We start from the raw sequence: 20311 nt of genomic DNA on the forward strand, positions 1-20311 counted from the left end.
CCTTCTATATACTTCCACCAAAATACCTCTAACATCATATAGCACTGTGATCTGCTTCTGTTCATTTCTCTATTAAGATGATGGTCTGCTTATTTCCTTATACCACACACAAAAATAGACTCAAAATGGACAGGAGACAGGAATCCATCAAAATCCTTGAGAACACAAGCAGCAACCTCTTTGACTTCAGCTGCAGCAACTTCTTCCTAGAAACATCACCAAAGGCAAGGGAAGCAAGGGCAAAAATGAACTACTGGGACTTCTCGAGATAAAAAGCTTTTGCACAGAAAAGGAAATAGTCGACAAAACCAAAAGACAACTGACAGAATGGGAGAAGATATTTGCACAGAAAAGGAAATAGTCGACAAAACCAAAAGACAACCGACAGAATGGGAGAAGATATTTGCAAATTTGTATCAGATAAAGGGCTAGTATCCAAAATCTACAAAGAACTTACCAAACTCAACACCCAAAGAACAAATGATCCAATCAAGAAATGGGCAGAAGACATGAACAGACATTTCTGCAAAGAAGACCTCCAAATGGCCAACAGACACATGAAAAAGTGCTTAACATCACCCGGCATCAGGGAAATACAAATCAAACCTCAATGAGATACCACCTCACACCAGTCAGAATGGCTAAAATTAACAAGTCAGGAAACAACAGATGTTGGCGAGGATGTGGAGAAAGGCGAACCCTCCTACACTGTTGGTGGGAATGCAAGCTGGTGCAGCCACTCTGCAAACCAGTATGGAGATTCCTCAAAATGTTGAAAATAGAGCTATCCTATGACCCAGAAATCGAACTACTGGGTATTCACCCCAAATATACAAATGTAGTGATCCAAAGGGGCAACTCAATGTTTATAGCAGCAATGTCCACAATAGCCAAACTATGGCAAGAGCCTAGATGTCCATCAACAGATGAATGGATAAAGAAGATGTGGTATATATATACAATGGAATATTACGCAGCCATCAAAAAAATGAACTCTTGCCATTTGCAACAACGTGGATGGAACTAGAGGGTATTATGCTAAGCGAATAAATCAATCAGAGAAAGACAATTATCATATGATCTCACTGATATGAAGAATTTGAAAAACAAGACAGAGGATCATAGGGGAAGGGAGGGAAAAACAAAACAAGACGAAACCAGAGAGGGAGACAAACCATAAGAGACCCTTAATCTCAGGAAACAAACTGAGGGTTGCTGGAGTGGAGGGGGGTGGGAGGGATGGGGTGATTGGGTGATGGACATTGGGGAAGGTATGTGCTATGATGAGTGCTGTGAATCATGTAAGACCAATGAATCACAGACCTGTACCCCTGAAACAAATAATACATTATATGTTAATAAAAAAATATATAAAAAAAGATGATGGTCTGCTTGATGGTAGGAACCTGAATTCATCTAAACCATCAAGTTTAAGCCAGGACTTGAGACCTAGCAGGTGCTCAAGAAATGAGTTCTGAATAAATGAATCAACCAAACTGAGTGGGCAAGTGAAGGCATAAAAGGGGCCAAGGTTACAACTTGCAGCACCTAAATATTTGGGAATAGATCAGGTAGGTATTCACTTTTAATTTTTGCCACACAGTTCTGTCTTGTACCTGTGTCCTTCTCCTCTTAATAAGTGTTTGGCTTTGAATTTTACACACACACATACACACACACACCAAAACAAACACTGAAGATACATATCTCTGCCTCTTCTAGTACCATGGGGCGGAGGGGGGGATTTCTCTTCTACATTGAATTCATCCAACAAATATTTGAGAACCTGCTATGTGTGAGGCATCATACTAGGATTCCAAGGTGAACAAATCAGACAGTATACAGGCGGGGAGGGACAGCATTTATTTGTGTGTGTGTGTGTGCGTGTGTGTGTGTGTTCCAAATCTTGCCCTATCAGGTATTTAACCTGGCGACAACATCTCTATTTAACAGATGAAAAACATCACACGTCATTCAAGGTAAGTGACTTGCCCTAGGTCACTGAGCAAGTTAATGGACGACCCAGGACTAGAAAGGCTAAGCCTTTCAGTTGTACATTTAATTCTAGTTGTGTTAGATTACTTCCCATACTGCAAATGGAACAGATAGTCTCATTTAATACAATCTAATAGTTCATACAGCATACTGGAGCCACCTTCAATCAGAAATCTAATGCTTAACAGTAAAGACAATAACCTTGAACTCCAGGAAAGTCAAAGAGTAACTTTAGTAACCTTGAGTCATCCAACCACACCTCAGGAAACTACTGAGAAATATAAAGGTGATTCTAAAATATGAAAGTCCAGTGAAGGAAAAACAAAAAAGCCTTCAATTCTTCCAGTACTGAGCCAATATCTTCTTTACTTAAAAATAAAATATGTAATGGTTTTATTTTTAGACAGTGATTCCCCAAATGAGGAATGGGTGACTATTCATAGGACAGCAGCACCACTACCCACAAGAGTTTTTAAGGATCAACAATCTAGTCAGGCTAAGGGACCTGTCTTAAAGCTGATTTTTCTTATTTTTGAACTTTCATATTCTCTTTTAACCTACACTACCTGATTCATTTTGAGAGGCTGGGGGTATGGGTGCTCACATGGATTATGGGAAGGGCTTGGCTTTATCCTTCCCTTCCTGGGGACATCTCCACAGCAGAAGGCGCGCCAGCCTTCTGGCACTGGACCAACTGCTACTCCCAATGACTGGCCTGTGCTTCCCCCCCCCACCTCGGGCAGGATGCGCGCCCCTCACTGACCCCCCTCTAAATCTGACCTGAGCTTCAGGGCCCAGATCAACGCCACTTCCTCTCTGCACTATTCCTCCTCATCCCACCGCAGCACTGCGGCAAGTGCCTGCACTCTAGGCTCGTCAACTTTCCAGTTTGTAGAACAGGTGTTGCTGTTCTCTCTCTCCATGGAGGACAGAATCATGCCCACAATAGCATGTTAGTTTGGCCCACAAAACAAAGTAACATTTTTTCATTACTTGCAACCACTGAGAATTTTTACATACAATTCCAGCCTCTGGTTTTCTGTAGAAAAAAACTGGAAGTTCCACAGGTCCTTATGGAAGTTTTTTTTTTTTAATCCATGTTTAGCAAAGAAATTTTAAAACTCTTGGAAAGAATATGTATCTTATTCACAATTCACAGTACAGACCGACTCCCAGTCTCAATGTAGGCCTCATTTTCAGTGATTGCTTACATGAAATGTGTAAGTTCAGTCCTAAAATAACTAATGCATAAAGACCTACTGATGAAATGCAATAAGCAGGTTTTCTGCCATTTTCAGCACCCACAGAAACAAAAGATTTTATTCAATAATCCTATCATGAGCTAGCCGTTTCCTTCAGTCCTTACCCATATAAAAAGCCATTGTACTAGAGGCAACTTCCAATTTGCAACCTAATCATTTCTAAGCAATGGTCAAAGGGTAAGAATTATGTAAGTCAAAGTTCAATTTCCTAAACGCCTATTTTATACCACAGAAATAGCAAAATAAATTGAAAAGAAAACCTCGATACAGGCTTTTATAAATATTAAGCATGTAAAAACTCACTTTTAAAGAGCCATATTATGAAGATTGTCTATACTGTTAAAGGATTTTTTTCTTGTAAGGACTAGACAGATTTCACTAAAGACATCACTGGACATTAACTTTTTCTAATAAATCTCATTATGCCAAGTGCAGATTCTCATATCTCTTTAAGAGTCTGTGAACCACCTTCATACTTCATTTGTCTCACATTCTTTCATGGCCAATTCATGTACACACCCCAAAGTCTTCAACTGGGAAGTATTAAAGAAAGCAAATATTTGCATAGGAACTTATCCATCAATGAGCCTTGCTTTTCCATCTCAATTTGTTAAGCTTCTGTGAAAAATATTCTAATAAGCCAACCATGTCTATATACATTATCAATCACCATTTCAAATATTATGCAATTTGGAAGAAAGCACTTTAATCATTACAAATTTGGGACAGAGTGTCTTCTTAAAGGTTGCCAAAACTCCGCTGAACTCTGAAGAAATGCCACCCATTTTTGTTTGATCTTTGCCTTAGTTCTTACTTTGCCATAATTAAGCACTTCTGAAGAGAGAAAACTCCTGTCAGAAATCATTGCCTAATGCAGAGCTCTATGGAACTATACTGAAATAATCCAAAGTTTTTCCACCTCAGAAGTCAGCTTATCCACTTTAAATGGGTAAAGTGTATAGTATTTTGTCTAAATAAAGCTGGTTTTTAAAAAGAGAGCCTGTCAATTTTCTAAAAACAACAAAAAACAAAGAAACAAAAAAACACTACCTCACAATGTATTACTTTGATTTGGTTTTAGGCCCTTTCAAATACTGTTCCTTCTTCAAAACTGTCATCACAATCAAATGCAAAAGACTAAACTTCAAGACTATGGTTCATTTTCATTGTCTTTTTGATGACTGCCAGTACTGATGTGGGAAACAAAGGCAAAATTAAAATTAAATTTCCTTACTACCTATAGCCCACTGGCAAGTCCTTGAAACAGGCAGAGTGACATTCCTCTAGGAACTCAGCTGCCTCCATGTTAATACTTTGCTAAGGGCAAAAGGCAATCTTAGCCCAACCCCCAGTATGCTCTAAGTCTACTTTAACATATAAAAATTCCTTTATCTCTATCCCCCAAAATATATGTTGGCAGTCAACCCCAAAGCATATGACCCATCGATAGACATCTAAAGGGTCTCATGACTAAGGTTTATTAGACAGTAATAAATGACCTTTTCCCAACAATAGCTAGCCCCCTCAAGGTCCTGGAAATCTTGCTGCCAAAATTCCTTAGAGACTTACACTATCCTTAACCCCCTCCCAACTTAAAGTATGTATCAGTCACCCATCCCAACTCCACTGCAGCTATTTCTGCCCACAGGTCCTGTCTCTGTGTTTTTTTTTTTTTTTTTAAGATTTTATTTATTTGGGCGCCTGGGTGGCTCAGATGGTTAAGCATCTGCCTTCGGCTCAGGTCATGATCCCAGGGTCTTGGGATCGAGCCCTGCATCAGGCTCCCTCTCCCACTCCCCCTGCTTGTGCTTTCTCTCGGTCAAATAAATAAAAAAATCTTAAAAATAAATAAAACCAATATTAAAAAAATTTTTATTTATTTATTTGAGAGAGAGAGAGTGCACGTATGAGAGAGAGCACTATCCCTGGGATCATGACCTGAGCCGAAGGCAGATGCTTAACCAACTGAGCCACCCAGGTGCCCTGTCCCCGTGCTTTAATAAAAACACCTTTCTGCACCAAAAACATCTCAAGAATTCTTTCTTGGTCATTGACTCAGAATCCTAACATCTTTCCTACATCAAGTACTACAGCTCTTCTAAAACAGATTTTTTTTGACTGGACATTCTATTTCTCACAAACCCTTTTCTTAGTCATAAGGCAAGAACACTGAGAAATGTGACAATTCACAAACAAGGATGGTGCTCTGAAGATAAAACTTTTGGCTAAGGAATAGCTGGGGACAGAAATGAGCTGAGCCACTGTGACCAGATCCTAGGGCTGAGGGTTCAGTGAACTTTAAGTAGGAGGGACTGAGGAATTTATCATAAAACATTCCATAAAACCAAAGGGCTACTAGCTCATGAATTGATATCACCAGAAATAATTCTCTAAGTACTGATCCAGAGATTTATGAAGATGGCAGTGGGCAGAAACAATGGTTTGAGACACATCTGGGCGATTTTACATTTATCTTACCAAAAAGCAAGAGTTACCATGCATGGAATCTCCTCCTTACAAATACCTACCAAATGTGTGTCCTGGTTCTACCCTACACTAGCTGTGAGATTTTGAGGAAGTCAGTCACCTTCCCAAGACCTTGGTTTCCTGATCTATAAAATAAGTGGAACAGTGCACACCTCAGCAAATTGGAGGGAGGATTCCATGAAGTTGCATATATAAAGCTCTTTGCTCTTCTATCTGCTCACCTGGCACATAGAAGACATTCGCGCACTCCGGATACAATGTCCATTCCACAGCTACTCTCTGATGTCCCGTGTGCTTCTTACACTCCGCCCTTGTTCCTGGGCCTATTCAGAACTCTCCCTCCAAGCATTCCCCATGGCCCCAGCCTTCTTGGGTTCTCCTGCCCATCCCCTTGTCCAATTCATGCCTCTGTAAAACCAGAACAGAAATGATAGGACTCTTGATGGAATAAGGAGGAAGAAGAAAAAAATGAGAAGCCAGCCTTCAGCACCCTCTGTGGCTGGCAGGAAGTAAAGGCTGCCCCGGTAGATTCTCTGGCACTCTGCCCCACTCTGTCCGCACAGATGAGCATATCCACAGAGACCAGTTTTAAGGGTACCAGGTGTTCTAGGGCACCAGCTACAAATCAGGCAAGCTCCAAATACTCTCCTCTTCAACCAGCACTTGGCATTCTACTAAGAATTACATGCCCCACCAAAAAGTGGGGCATATTCGACAAGGGGAAGCTAAAACAATGATGTATACTTCCCTCTATGAGTCACAGATGTCTTTTTCAGTAAAGTCACAATAGGGACAACATAAAACAAGTAGGAAACAAATATCCAAACATAGGCAGTTCTTTCCTCGTTCAACAAAAAAAGCAAGAACGGAAGGTACCCAAAACCACTAAAAAGAGATGATGGTGACTGGACATTTTGCATAGTTAAAACAACATTAGCAATGCATTTGGTTTTAAGCTTTTACACTTACACTAAACCAATGGTTCTCAAGCTGGGGCAATGTTGGCTCTTAATGGAACATCTGGCAATGTTTGGAGCTACCTGCATGCAGGGAGTAGAGGCTAGGATGCTACTAAGCATCCGACAATGCACAGGACAGCCTACCAAGAATTATCCAGCCAATGTGTCAATAGTGCAGACAAATTCTGCACCAACTAAATTCCTTATTGGTGGTACTCTTAAACATCATAATTGGGGTTGATAAAGAATATCCTGTCTACCAACCATTAGCATTTGAAGAGAATTTTAAAACCCATTATCTATACTATTTGCTTGGATCTCACAAAAACCCAAGAGATAGGCCAATGGAAACCACGGGGCAGCGGGGGGGGGGGGGGGGGGGGGGGGGGGTGGGAGGCCTGGTCATAACTTAACATGATTTAACAGCCAGAATGCTATTTCTATTATGTTACACTATAATCCTAGTCTGGTACAGGAAGGTATAATAGAAAACTATTATGGTTGACATTTTAAGGAAATTATACCCTATTGCTTTCCACAATTTTTGATGGGAAAGATATAGTTGTTAATATCCATTACTGAAACATGGCATGGGATCTAAATTTTTTCTATTCTTTATATTAGATTGTCAGGTAATTTTTGCTGTATTGTCTAAAAGCACACTCTTGTAGTCACTCCCCTGCAGACCTACCCTCTTGCCTCTCCTAATTTGTGGCTTGTCATCTGCCATGAACAGTGGAAAAAGTAAAACCAAGCTTAAAAAATTTGCTGATGAAGGTTAACATGAATTAAGTTCAGAGCTTTCCACATTATTTTAAGAGCAGATACTTTTTCCTTTTCCAACTTGGGGTGATGTCCTAATAGTTACTACTGTTACCTCAAAACTGAAAAGGCACAATGTTGTTAGGTGCTATGTATTTCCAAACCATTTTTATAATGCAAATGGGAATGTACTGTTTTCGAAGATGAAAAGAAATAAGCATTTTCTGCATACTCCCACCCCCAACATTCGAGAGCAACATTATGAAAAATAATTTTCATGGTGACAATACATCAGTAGTATATAGAATGTGCAGAGGATGATAGAGTAAAATGAGTGAAATTATGTGTACTAGTAAGATTGTGGATCTATAAAAGATATTTCACTTGTGTTAAAAATGAAAAGACACAGGTCAAATCCAAAAGGGTAACAAGGAATCCACAGAATATACATATTTAAAAAAACTTTGTAAGCATAACTTTGTAAACATAAAAACAGATTAAAACCTTTGTAAGATTTTTAGGAGCTAATAAAAACATTTGCCAATTTGAAATCTGCTCGTTCTACTTAAATACTGTGGGTATCTGTCTAGAAGTTCTGCTACAATAGTTTCAGCAGACATCTTCCAAAGAGTCCAGTCCAATTCTAACTACCAATTAAAATGCACATACAACCATATATACACCACATATACTACACACACACACACACACACACACACACACACACACACACACACACAGTCTGTATACAATTTGTAGCCAGCATTTATTGAGCACTGAATATGTAAATGTACCAAACTTGTCATTCATTTAACCCTTTACAACCTTATGAATACTTTCATTATTCATTATAATCAATCCTGATTATAAAGAAAGCCTTAGGGAGGTAAGACAACTTGTTCAAAGCTGTGAAGCAGCAGAGGCAGAATTTGAACCCAGACCTGTATGACTACTGAGCCAGATCTCTTAACCAGTTTTACCCCACTTTCAAGAAATGAAGCTACTCCTCTCAGAAGAGAAATTTCTTTTTTTTTTTTTTTAATTTTTTATTTATTTATTTGACAGAGAGAGAGATAGCGAGAGCAGGAACACAAGCAGGGGGAGTGGGAGAGGGAGAAGCAGGCTTCCTGCTGTGCAGGGAGCCCGATGCGGGGCTCAATCCCAGGACCCCGGGATCATGACCTGAGCTGAAGGCAGCCGCTTAACCGACTGAGCCACCCAGGCACCCCTAGAGAAATTTCTATCATTCATCGTTGTATTGAATTTTTATTTAATCTTGTCCAATACTCCATGACTTATATACAGTGCACAGACAAAATTTAATCAATAACACCAAATGATGCCTCGCCACATTGTAGAATTTTCATTAGAATAAATCTGAACCCTGTTCATAAGTTAATAATTTTCTAAATGTCGGTATCTACAGAAGTTTAAAGCACTTCCCATTTCCCTAGCATAAAGCACTGAGAAGGCAATTAAGTTAATTATACCTATAAAGAAACCAGAGTGGGCCTAGATACACAAAAATCCTAATTTACATGAAGGAAGTGACCTTCTTGTAGACAGTATAATTAAAGCTTTCTTCTTTGAAAAGGCCAGACTATTATAAAGGAGCTAAGAAATGAATTTAGCCTACTGAATTTCAAATGATTTTCATATGCATGAAATTTATGGGAAGGAGAACAAAATTATTTTAAATATTCCAGCTACAAAGAGTTTTGTTTTCAAACTATTAACTGCTCACCTGCATCTCATGTTTTAGTTACAGGATAACCAACTTTTCTCTGGCTAAGGAAGATCTACTGCAAACTAACACAGAACAAATTAACATGGTTTAAGGTCTTCCTCCATCATATAAATGTAGATGGAAAGTTTTAGAATGTACTATTAAATAAGAGCTGAAGGAGAAACCTTTCTAGGTCCTGTGAGAAACCTTAGAAAACCAAAGGAAAAGGCTCAGTTTGTTATGTAGTTCAGATTAAATGTACATTATCAGATAGCTAATCCCTCGGCTTTGCCAAAGGATTCTTTCCCTTACACGGCACCCCAACCCATGGGAGATTTTCAAAGATATAAGTCTGTCTCAAAGAAACAATTCAGATATAACTATAATAGCTATAATTAAAGGATACTTTGTACATCAAGCATATATACTTTTAAAAGTTATAGTTATATGCTTTTAAACTGAATCACTTCTCAATAGCACCAAGAAAACTTATTTAAAGGAACTCTATTTTGGAAAAATAAAGAAGAAACTGGGTAAAGAAAACAAGGTAAGACGTGATAAAGCTTTCTAGATTTCTAAATATTGGGCTGGCATAAAATATGCACTTTGAAATCCTATGTTGAGTGCTACATTTTTATCCTCTCACTCAATTTCACAAAAACCCAGTGAACAGGGAACTTTTCTAGGTGCTGGAGAAATAGGGAGGGACCAAGACCAATATAGTCCCTGCTCTTGTACTGGCATAATGATTCAACTTCACATTAAAGAGATTCAAAAAAATTACTAAAAGAGGTGATGAAGAAAAGCTTCTCTGTATATACAGTCTCAACCTGATGAACTGAAGGCCTCACACCAACTCCTGTCTCTACCTTATTCTTAAAATGAGTCTGACCCCACGCTCTACCTCCACCTGTTCCTGTCAAAACTTCAGCCAACAATGTCTCAGTTGCTGCAACCACAGGTGCCCTGGTATAAAGGGCCTAGGCCTCGCACCCTACCTCTCAGGTCTGTCCAATGCTCACTTCCACCACCCACCCCAAACACACCCACCACCAACATCCCTGTCTCACAAGTCCTCAGGCTTAGGCTGGGCAGTCTCCACAATGGGGATCCTGACTGTACCCTGCCTTTGGAAAAAAGAACACAAGAGACAAAACCTCCTGCTCTTGGGGTGCCTGGGTGGCTCAGCTGGTTAAGCATCTGCCTTCGGTTCAGGTCATGATCCCATGATCAAACCCCACGTGGGCTCTGGGCTCAGCTGGGATCCTGCTTCTCCCTCTCCCCACTGCTTGTGGGCGAGCTCTCCCTCTCCCTCTACCTCCCTCTCTCTCTCAAATAAAAAAAATCTTAAAACAAAACAAAAAAAACCTCCTGCTCTCATGGAGTTTAGTATGTGCACTGGGGCAGGGGAGGCAGGGACAGAAAATAAGATTAAAAAAACAGATAGTGGGCGCCTGGGTGGCTCCGTTGGTAAAGCGACTGCCTTTGGCTCAGGTCATGATCCTGGAGTCCCGGGATCGAGCCCCACATTGGGCTTCCTGCTCAGCAGGGAGCCTGCTTCTTCCTCTGAACCTCTTCCCTCTCGTGCTCTCTATCTCTCATTCTCTCTCTCTCGAATAAATAAATAAAATCTTTAAAAAAAAAAAAGATAGTGGCAAGTCTCAGAGAACAAATAAGGTGAGGAGAGGTGGGAGCAGGGCTTCCAACGTTAAATCAGGTCGCCAGGGAGGGGCCTCAGGGAAAAGGGAAATTTAAGCAAACACGTGAAACCAATGAACTCAATACTTTTTAAACATTAAAAGTAATGTTTCAAGTGACTGAAATTTCCTATCAGGGAAGACTTTCAGATCTACAGTAAGTTGTACACTTAACACATGAGCAAAGCGAAAATATTAGAAGAAAAAAATAAAAGGAAATGATTTCTTCAACTATTCTTGCAGGGGTATTTTTGGATAAAAGAAAATAAGCAGATATAAAAACTATTAAGCTTTTCCAAAAGTCTGTGACAAAGCCTATTTTCTGAATGAGCCACTATAACATTTGTAAAAACTAGCTAAGGAACTGGCTTTGAGACCTTTTCCACATGGAAAAGTATAAATAGTGGGACCCAGGAATCTATGCCAGAAATGGACAATTAACAAAAGATCTGCAGGAATGAATATTCTGAAATAAGGGCTTTTAGTGCAATGATACATGTAACTGCCAGATTTTCCTCAAGTTCACGGAAATGAGCTACCATCAAGATCATGGGGAAGAGAAGCACCAAACGCACCCCAGCCGGCTGTGAGCTTTCATGCATTATATGATGACAGCCGCCCACTAAAAGTGGGGATTATGTAAGTATCTTTCAGTTTTCGAATTCTTTGTTCTATTTCCCCAGTGCCCACCATGTGGTTAAAGCAAATCTCCCAGGTTAACAAAAACATACAAGTTGGTCATTCAGTTCCAAAACTTGGAAACGGGCTTTAGTTCTCCATTGAAAAGGAGCTAATACTGGGCACCACATTGACTTCAGAACAATGATTGCCATCATTGGCAGTTTCCTCCTTGCTTCCTCCTGAATCCTTCTCTTCCCTTCTTTTCACTGTTTTCATAACCAGTGGCCTGAGTTTACCACTTTCTATAAAAGGACTACAGAGGGGCTCTAATTAGCACCCTTGTCAGTTCCCTAGTTCTTTCACAGTGGCGGGCATCTGAGTGTGACTACTCACACCCAGTTTTTTATTACACTAAGATGTTAAGAGTGGGGGAGAGGGAGCTATGCATAATTCTTTTCAAAAAATTAAAGTGGCTTGCAGGCGAATACCAATAGGATCATGATATTGATATATTAACATTAGGTATATAGTAGACATATTCTATTATATGGCCATATATTATAGTTCTATTTTTTTAATCAGGTAGGAGAAATGCAGTTTTGCCTGTTTGCAGCATATCTACAAATAACAGGATTCTTGAAAATTAATACCATTCACGTAACTTCAAAGTTCAACAGGTAACTATCACCCTGCTAAAGATAGGATATAGTCTAGTCAAGATTTCCTAGAAAGAAAGCGGTAAAGGGCCTGAATTAGATGAGTGTTCCTGAGTCTGGTTGCACAGCAAAGACCAGGAGGCTATTTCCTGTTTCCATCTTGTTTCCATCTCCAGAATCTTTTTTAAGAATACGTTTCTTGGGGCGCGTGGGTGGCTCAGTTGTTAAGCGTCTGCCTTCGGCTCAGGTCATGGTCCCAGGGTCCTGGGATCGAGCCCCACATCGGGCTCCCTGCTCTGCTAGAAGCCTGCTTCTCCCTCTCCCACTCCCCCTGCTTGTGTTCCCTCTCTTGCTGTGTCTCCGTCAAATAAATAAAATCTTTAAAAAAAAAAAAAGACGTTTCTCTTTCTCCTTGAAAATGTCTTTTTTTTTTTCCTTCCTCACTAGCTACAGTGGGCCAGAGCACTGCTTTTGTTTTTAATACTATGGATAAAGTAGATAAAAGCATCAGGGAAAAGTGTTTCCTCCATTACTCAAGATTAACAATATCTTTATGTTCAGAGATGTTAAAAGCTGGCAATAAGAAATTAGTGAGAGATAGGAAAGTCCAGGGGTTAAGAGCATGGGTTTACGTTGTGGCTCCCCCAGCCATATGAACTTCAACAAATCATTTAATCTACCTGGGCTTCTGATTCCACTTTTGTACAGTGGGGATTATGGATTCTACCTGTCATGACTGAGTTTATGCACATAAAGTACTTAAGACAGTGTCTGACCAACAAAGTAAGTGCTCGATAAATGATAACTGTTCTTATGACTCTTATTATAGTAATTATAATTAAGTGGGCTGAAGAAGTAGCCAGAGATATACAGAGATGACAATGCAAGGTATGTTTTGGGTTTAGAGGAGAGGAAGAGGGAAGTTAGTGGATGTTCTCAATTATATAATCCAGGAATATATTTCATAATCTTTATTACTATTTATAGGCCGCAAATATTGTGCAGTTACGTTTTAAAATTCAGGCCAATCTACATTTCAACATCTTACAATTTTTTAAATCCCATCAACGGAAAGCATCCCAGTTTCAGAGATGTTAAACTGAGAAAAAGTATACATTTTAGATCTGATGAAATACATTAAGATCTGGAAAACAAAATAGAGATATTTCAGGTATCAGTGGCTCCACAGTCTCATCTTTTGTTCTAAGAGCTGGAAACTAAAACCTTGCTTCTGATCATACCTAGTACCTACCACTCAGATTGCTTTTTAAGACAAGCCAATTAGATCTGGGCAGAAAGACAATGTTTATTAAGAGTTCTGACCTTAAAAGCCAAGCTTTAATAGTGAGAAACCCTATAGGCGAAGAAGAAAAAGGCCATGAAAGGACAGCAGGAATGGGAAACGAGAGACAAAGCTGGAAGAGAACAGAACTACCAACAAAGCACTCTGGGGCTTCCAGTGCAGGAGCAATGCAGGTCCTCCGAATTCCAATGGTCTCTTAGTCAAGACATATCACAGCATCAGAAAGAATGCCTGAATAAGCACAACTGGTAACCAAAAAAGGACACCTAGTCCATGAATTCTCAACAAGACCAAAGTAGACCACTCCCACACCTTCCCTAACACACCACTGCACAGACTGCTACATGTTGCTGATAGGAGCATAGGAACCGTGTAGACTCAGAAGGAAAGCAGAGAAGCAGTGATGTGAGAAGAGTCTGTGCGCTGGGTGCACAGGCCAGAGAAACATCCCATGTCCTCTACAGCTCAGCCACTAAGTCACCCAGCCTCTCCGTGAGCATCCTAATTAATAAGAAGCTCACAATCATCAAGGGAACCAAATTCCATTTTCTGACAGTGTTGCCAGAAAATTCTTATGTTGAACCATGATATGCCAAGCTAATTTGGGGTTCTTCTGTGTACTTAATATTTACTGAGCCCTCAAATGGACTTCAAAAGGCCCCTGAGGAGTGATGGCAATGGATCACTCAAGTTAGGGACTGGGAAGCAGGTGCAGCAACTTGAGTTGGCCGGCAAGAGTGAGTGCAGGAAGATTTTTTTCTAGGAACATAGACAACAAATAGTCAGGGCAAGTTAGGGAGGGCTGGCCTCACATCCTGACCAGGAGCTCTGTGGATCATACAAGATGACCAACTGCCACTTGAATCACCAGAGAATCAGCATGAAGAGGAGAAGGCCAGATTGCAGTTAGGAAACAGAGATAGAGGATGGTGGTTCTGTGATGCAATCCAGGCTTTAGGGAAGTCTGACATGAAAGTGGGGCTCAAGAAAGCACAAGAGGGAAAACTGAGGACAGAGGCCAACAGTGAGAGAGGCACTTTCATCGGGGACTTAGGAGGGGGGAGAGGGCTAAGCAGGAAGGGGATGTAAAGGGACAGAAGACATGTGCCCAGCACAGCTTGCACCTTAGGCAGGAGCTTGCACTCAGTGGGTACAACCAATCACAATCTCACGAGACAGCACTAGATTAGAGGGACACAGAAAATGAGAAAAAGCCAGACTGCAAGGCTAGCCCTTGTGTTCATCCCAACAAAAATAATGAAAGTTATCTGAACACTTCCCAAGCACTGTTCTAAGCCCTTTATCAATTTTTATTCTTCCAACAATTCTATGATGTAGGTATATTGAATATTACCGTTTTATAGATGAGGGAACAGAGTCAAAAAGAGCTCCAAATCAGCCAGTTAATTACTAGAGGGGGATTCAAACCCAGCCAGTCTAACTCCAAAGCCCACACTCTTACCATGGATTCTTCTCACCTTGATTTCTAGGCCCTGCCACAATGCCTGATCTGAAATATCTGCTGAACGACTGAAGAATCCCTGGCTTTAGTGGGATTATAAGAGGCAACTTTGTAATGAAGGATACAGGGATTTGAAAAGAGAACAGAGACAGAGATGGAGTTAATTGGCATAGGGCTCTGAATAGAACTTGGGAGGTGAAATCGTTTTTCCAACCTGGTATAGATTTCCTTCCTCTGAACTATAAGCACACTGATTATTGCTCTTATACACAACACTCACTTACACCCTGGTGTTTATTCTAGATCATATTCCTCCTTCTAGGATGGAAATCACTAAAGGTCACGGCATTTGTCTCATTCATCTTTGGACTCCCAATACCACTTATCAGTATGGTGTGTCGTCAATATGATACCATTAAGTAGCATAATTTAGGGAAACAAAGGTATAGGTTACTCAACTTTCTACAAGGGAAATGAAGATCACTTTGTTTATAAAAATCCTTGATAGGAAAATAAAACTTATTTTTAACTGAATTTGGCTATAATTTGATAACCTCGCATACAACACATGGCCTAACACAAAACCTTGTTACAGGCCCCACAGAACAACCCAGCCTTGCAGAGCAGGTGGGGTATTGGTCTGCAAGGCTGCACTGTGGCTCAATGAATTCCCCAGAATGGTGGCAACTCCCAGTTCCTACAGATGCTGCAGTTGAAGACGAGAGTTTAAGTTCAGCGCATGGGTATGCATGAGGGGCACGGTAGCTGGGTTTGTCTTCTCCACTCTATTCCTGAATAAGTGAAGTGATACAAAATTGATTACAGGCACCAGAATAGTTGTTGATGTCCACACTGTCAACTACACTCTAGGGACAGAGAACTAATTCTAGACAATGCTCTGCAAACCATGCCAAATTTATTCCTGAAAACAAACACAATTCCTGAGGTGTGATCAATGCATGACTAGTCCAACTTTCATAGTTCAAATAAGAGTAAATATTTGCATGAATTTTAAAAGGTACATCTCCACACTGAGAAGTTATTGGTAAAGTCTGACTCAGTCACTAAGGTGAACATTTTAGAATATAGACATCAATAACAGGCAGTTGGGGAGCCACAGAAGGCTTCTGACAATGTGAAGATTATGATCAAGACCCAGATTTAAGAAAATTAATTGGGGGGGGGGACGGTGAAGTGGATAATAACACTGCTAGTGAGAAGCAGGTCTAAAATAAGACAAAGACCATCATCAAGAAATGAAGGTGAGTCAGTAAGAAATGGCAGATGACCGGGTGGCAAGTAGACAGGAGAGAAAAGCAGATTTAAAATAAATTTTGAAGCCTAAAGGTAATACCTCCAAGCAAAGTCAGGAGAAGGGGCTGCACCACAGCACAAAAACAAGTCACACTCTCGTGCCCTTAGCACATTAACATTTATTACAGGCTGGTTCTTGAAAATGCAGAGCAGTATAGATAATCTAAAGAAGCCCGGGGGGGGGGGGTGACACCACCAAAGAATAGAGGTGACAGGAAATAGTGGGGCAGAAAGAAGAAAAATGGGCTAGCCAGAGGAAGAAAACTGGAGTTCTGGTGCAATAGGAAAATCAGATCTCCGACCATCAAGACCAAGAAAAGAGCTTTAAAAGGAAGCAAACACAGGGCATCTGGGTGGCTCAGTTGGTTAAGCATCTGCTTTCGGCTTGGTTCATGATCCTGGGAGTCCTGAGATCAAGCCCCACGTCAGGCTCTCTGCTCAGCGGGGAGCCTGCTTCTCCCTCTGCCTGCCGCTCCCCCCACCTGTGCTCTCTGTCAAATAAATAAATACTTAAAAAAAAAAAAAAAGGAGCAAACACCAGAGAAATTAAGGAAAAGGTCCAGAAACGGCCAATTGCATGATACTTGGGACTCCACTGCTGACCTAGATTACCTACCAATGCGGGGTTGAGAAAGAAGCCGGCCAAAAAGAAAAGGAAGTGGGGAGAAGGACATGGTGACCGGAATGAAGAAGAGGCAGCAGAAAGGAAAGTACGGAGTAGTTAAGGAAGAAAGCTGTTGGGCCATAGCCCCAAAGAACATCCACGTGTAAAGTGTAGGCAGACCTCATCTGGAGGGAAGAGAGGGGGTGGGGCCAAGCCCACGACATGACAGTAAAGCGGCATGCAGTCCCGGGAAAGTAACAGAGGAGAAATGCGGCTGAGGACTGGATCGGTCCACCAGAATAAGAGGTCAGCCATCAAGCAGAAAAAAGCCAAGTCTGAAGTGAAAGGAAGGCACGTGAGTTCACATCAGATAATCCAGTCAGATATAAATTGTATATCTGCATAAATTAAGACCTGCTTCAAGAGGGACAGGATGGGGCTGAGAAACAAGAGCGGAGTAGAAAAGACCTACAACAGATGTAAAAAATGCAATTAAGAATCAGTCAGATAGGGGCAGAAAGTTTGCCAAGAGGTACAGAGGGCCCAGATGATGTGCTAGTTGAGGGGCCATCCAGATTATTCTTTGCTTTGCACTACAACTTTTGGTTGCCTGTGCTCAAGACTGAAGGCAGGGTTTACCCATGTTTGGGAATGCACAGTAGTTCATAAAGCTGGATACACATCAGAATCATCTGGGGCACTTGTTAAAAATACGGCTTCTCTCACCCTACCCCTGGAGATACTGACTCATTATACCTAGGGTGCAACTGGGAATTTCTAATTCGCACTCCAAGTAACTCTGATGCAGCCAGCAGAAGAATATTTGGAAACCAAACAGATCATGAGAACTATCTGATGTACTTTTTTAAAAGTACAGGTTCATGAGCTTCTGTCCAAACTGAGTGAATCTCACACTATACTCACAAAATTAAATGCATCATGTTTGACTCCTTTTTCAAACCACTTTTCAGCACATGCATGTAGAAAAGAATTTCAGTACAACCCTGACTATACCAGGAATGAATCCAGTGCCCTGGTAGTCTAAGGCTTCACGCAGACCCTTAATCCCTTCCCCAAAAGTCCCGCATCCCCTTCTGTCCCAGTTGGATCCATGAACCTAAGTTTCCATCAGCAGAGGAAAAATGCAGTAAGTGTGGAATAAGTCTCTGATGTCCTCAGGTTCACAAGTTGGCACTGCTGTTCATTAAGAGACGACTAACTGCTATTGGAAGGAAATCCAAGTAAGAAAATGCTTCCTGGTTCCTGTCCCTCTGAAGGACTTTACTATTTCAAAGTCCATCTTTAAGCAGCTTCCAAGAAACATAAACAATATTGATGTATACTGTTATTTTATTATAAATCTTTAGACAAATTATTTGCTCAGATCATTGTATTCATTAATGTCACAAATAATATTAGCCCTAAATACATAACATGTTGTTGCATTGCACTTTGCCTCTCAAAGCCCGGGGAAACCTTCAGAACCAGTGTGTCGACCATGTGAGCACTGAAGCTAGAGAAACCTGGTTCAAATCCTGCCCTTGAAGATTAGGCTCGTTGTAGAGCATTGTAGTTAAGACTTCTTAAACTTGGTCTGCCTTTTTCTCTAAAAGGATAATATAACCTATCTTACAGGCTTGTCATAAGAATTGGAAGTAAAACACACATAGTCCTGGTTCAGAGACAGCATTCAATAGACAGTAAGCACTCATCCCTCTTACCCAAGTCTCCATCCCTCCTCCCCCAACAATGGTGACATCAGTTCTCTCAGGATATTGGAGTTAAGTGTTGAAAATCCAAGTATTCCAGCCACAGTGAGAACTGGAAAAAGAAGCTCTACTTATAGAAAGCTAGCACATCGTACAATGTGAAAAATCCTTCACCACAAAGCACCTAAATGATGAATACATTACAACAGATATGGTTTGAAATGTAGTTTTATTGCTTAGATTATAAGAAAGGACAAGAGAAAAAAAGAAAAAGAACAGTAAATCTAAACCTGAGTGGCAAACTAATGTGTAAGCCCATGCTACCCTGGGGGCAATACCATTCCCAAGAACCAAGAGCCCAGGAACTGAGGGGCTTGCAGGGCAGGGGGAGAGACTAGGCTCGACCTTGTGAAACGGGAAAGGATTGAATCTCAAAACTGGACACCAATGTTCCACACTGAAGGAGCTACACCTGAATAAGAAGGTGGCCTAGGAAAAATCTGCCATCAGAGCAAACTAATGAGAAAGTCTGCACCTATATCAAGCTTAAGTGGAAAAATTAATGACGATAATGACGCTGATCTCCCCTGAGCAAGCCTGAACTCAAATTTACACTATCTTCAAGTCAGGGAAATGCTTGGCTAATAAAAGTAGTATTAGGTTGAAAGTACAAATATTTTCTACAGGAAAGCATCTTCAATACAGGCCCTTCAGGATTCCTATAAAACTAAGGAATTAAGGAAATAAGCTGCCTTGAATTATAGCAGAAAAAAAATTGAATAGATCAACTATTCCCCACCCTCAAGGGGTTCCAATATTCAGAGTATGGGCAGAGGGGGATGTACAACATAAGAAAATTTTCATCTTACTTTGTGTGTGTACAAAATATCCCTTTAAATTTATGGGTTTTTTCCATAATGGAATTATGTGCTTAATCTTATGTGTATAGGACCATCACCTTTGACTCTAGGCATACTTGAATTTGAATCCTAGTAAAGCAAGTACCAGTTTTAGGATTCCAAGCAAGTTAGTAAAACTCTCTGTGTTCTTCAATTTTTTCAGCTGTAAAATGGGCATACTACTACCTACCTATTAGGATTGTTGTAAAATAAATTCATACACATATACATGTGTGTCTCACATAGCATAGTATTTAGTACAGAAAATGCACTCTGTACATAGTTAATGATGAACATTATAGGGGGAGAGCATTCATTCATTCAACAAGTATTTATAGAGTGTCCTAGTGCCAGACTCTTGAGATGGAAGGATAAAGATTCCTTATGTTACTATCTGGAATGTTTCTTTTGTGCCATTTACTTATATTATCTTTTAAAGTACTGTTTTCTTCATTTTCTAGATGAAGAAACTGAGAAATTAAGAGACTTGGTCCAATTCACACAGCTAGTAATAGAAGAGGAGTTAGAACTTGGGTGCCATATGACCTCAAAGCCTATATCTTAATTCACCTCAACTCTCTGCTCACCTAGACAAGGAGATTCACAGCCAGGTATATACAGCAGATATAGCTGGTAGACTTTCATATTTTTTTTTTGGCCCCAAATCAGAAAACTCTAAAATTAGTGGGTTTCACAATCATAGATATAACACAATACCACTAAACTGAATTTTCTGATAAGCTCCTGACCTCTCAGTTTTTGTTCCTTCTTTAAGAGGAAAAGTAACATTTTAATTATGAGTAACATCCACTCTGTTTGTAATGGGTCTAAACGTTGTGGTTTTATATATAAATA

At 40.4% G+C, this 20311-nt stretch overlaps 1 protein-coding gene across 2 annotated transcripts in view; it reads right to left on the reverse strand.

Annotated features, from left to right (window-relative positions):
- FGD4 (FYVE, RhoGEF and PH domain containing 4) overlaps nucleotides 1–20311 on the reverse strand; it is a 208144-nt gene that overhangs the window by 185024 nt on the left and 2809 nt on the right. The window contains exon 1 of one of the 2 annotated variants that reach the window (XM_025879512.2): nucleotides 5966–5984. The exons of the other annotated variant lie outside the window; for it this stretch is intronic. The gene's annotated coding sequence lies outside the window, so the exon portion shown is untranslated. Of the gene's footprint in view, nucleotides 1–5965; nucleotides 5985–20311 lie in introns of those variants that run through there. 2 annotated transcript variants of the gene reach the window in all.

Source organism: Callorhinus ursinus, unplaced genomic scaffold, assembly GCF_003265705.2.
Source record: "Callorhinus ursinus isolate GAN/ISIS: 27379988/994484 unplaced genomic scaffold, GSC_fseal_2.0 scaffold27, whole genome shotgun sequence".
NCBI classification, from domain to species: domain Eukaryota; kingdom Metazoa; phylum Chordata; class Mammalia; order Carnivora; family Otariidae; genus Callorhinus; species Callorhinus ursinus.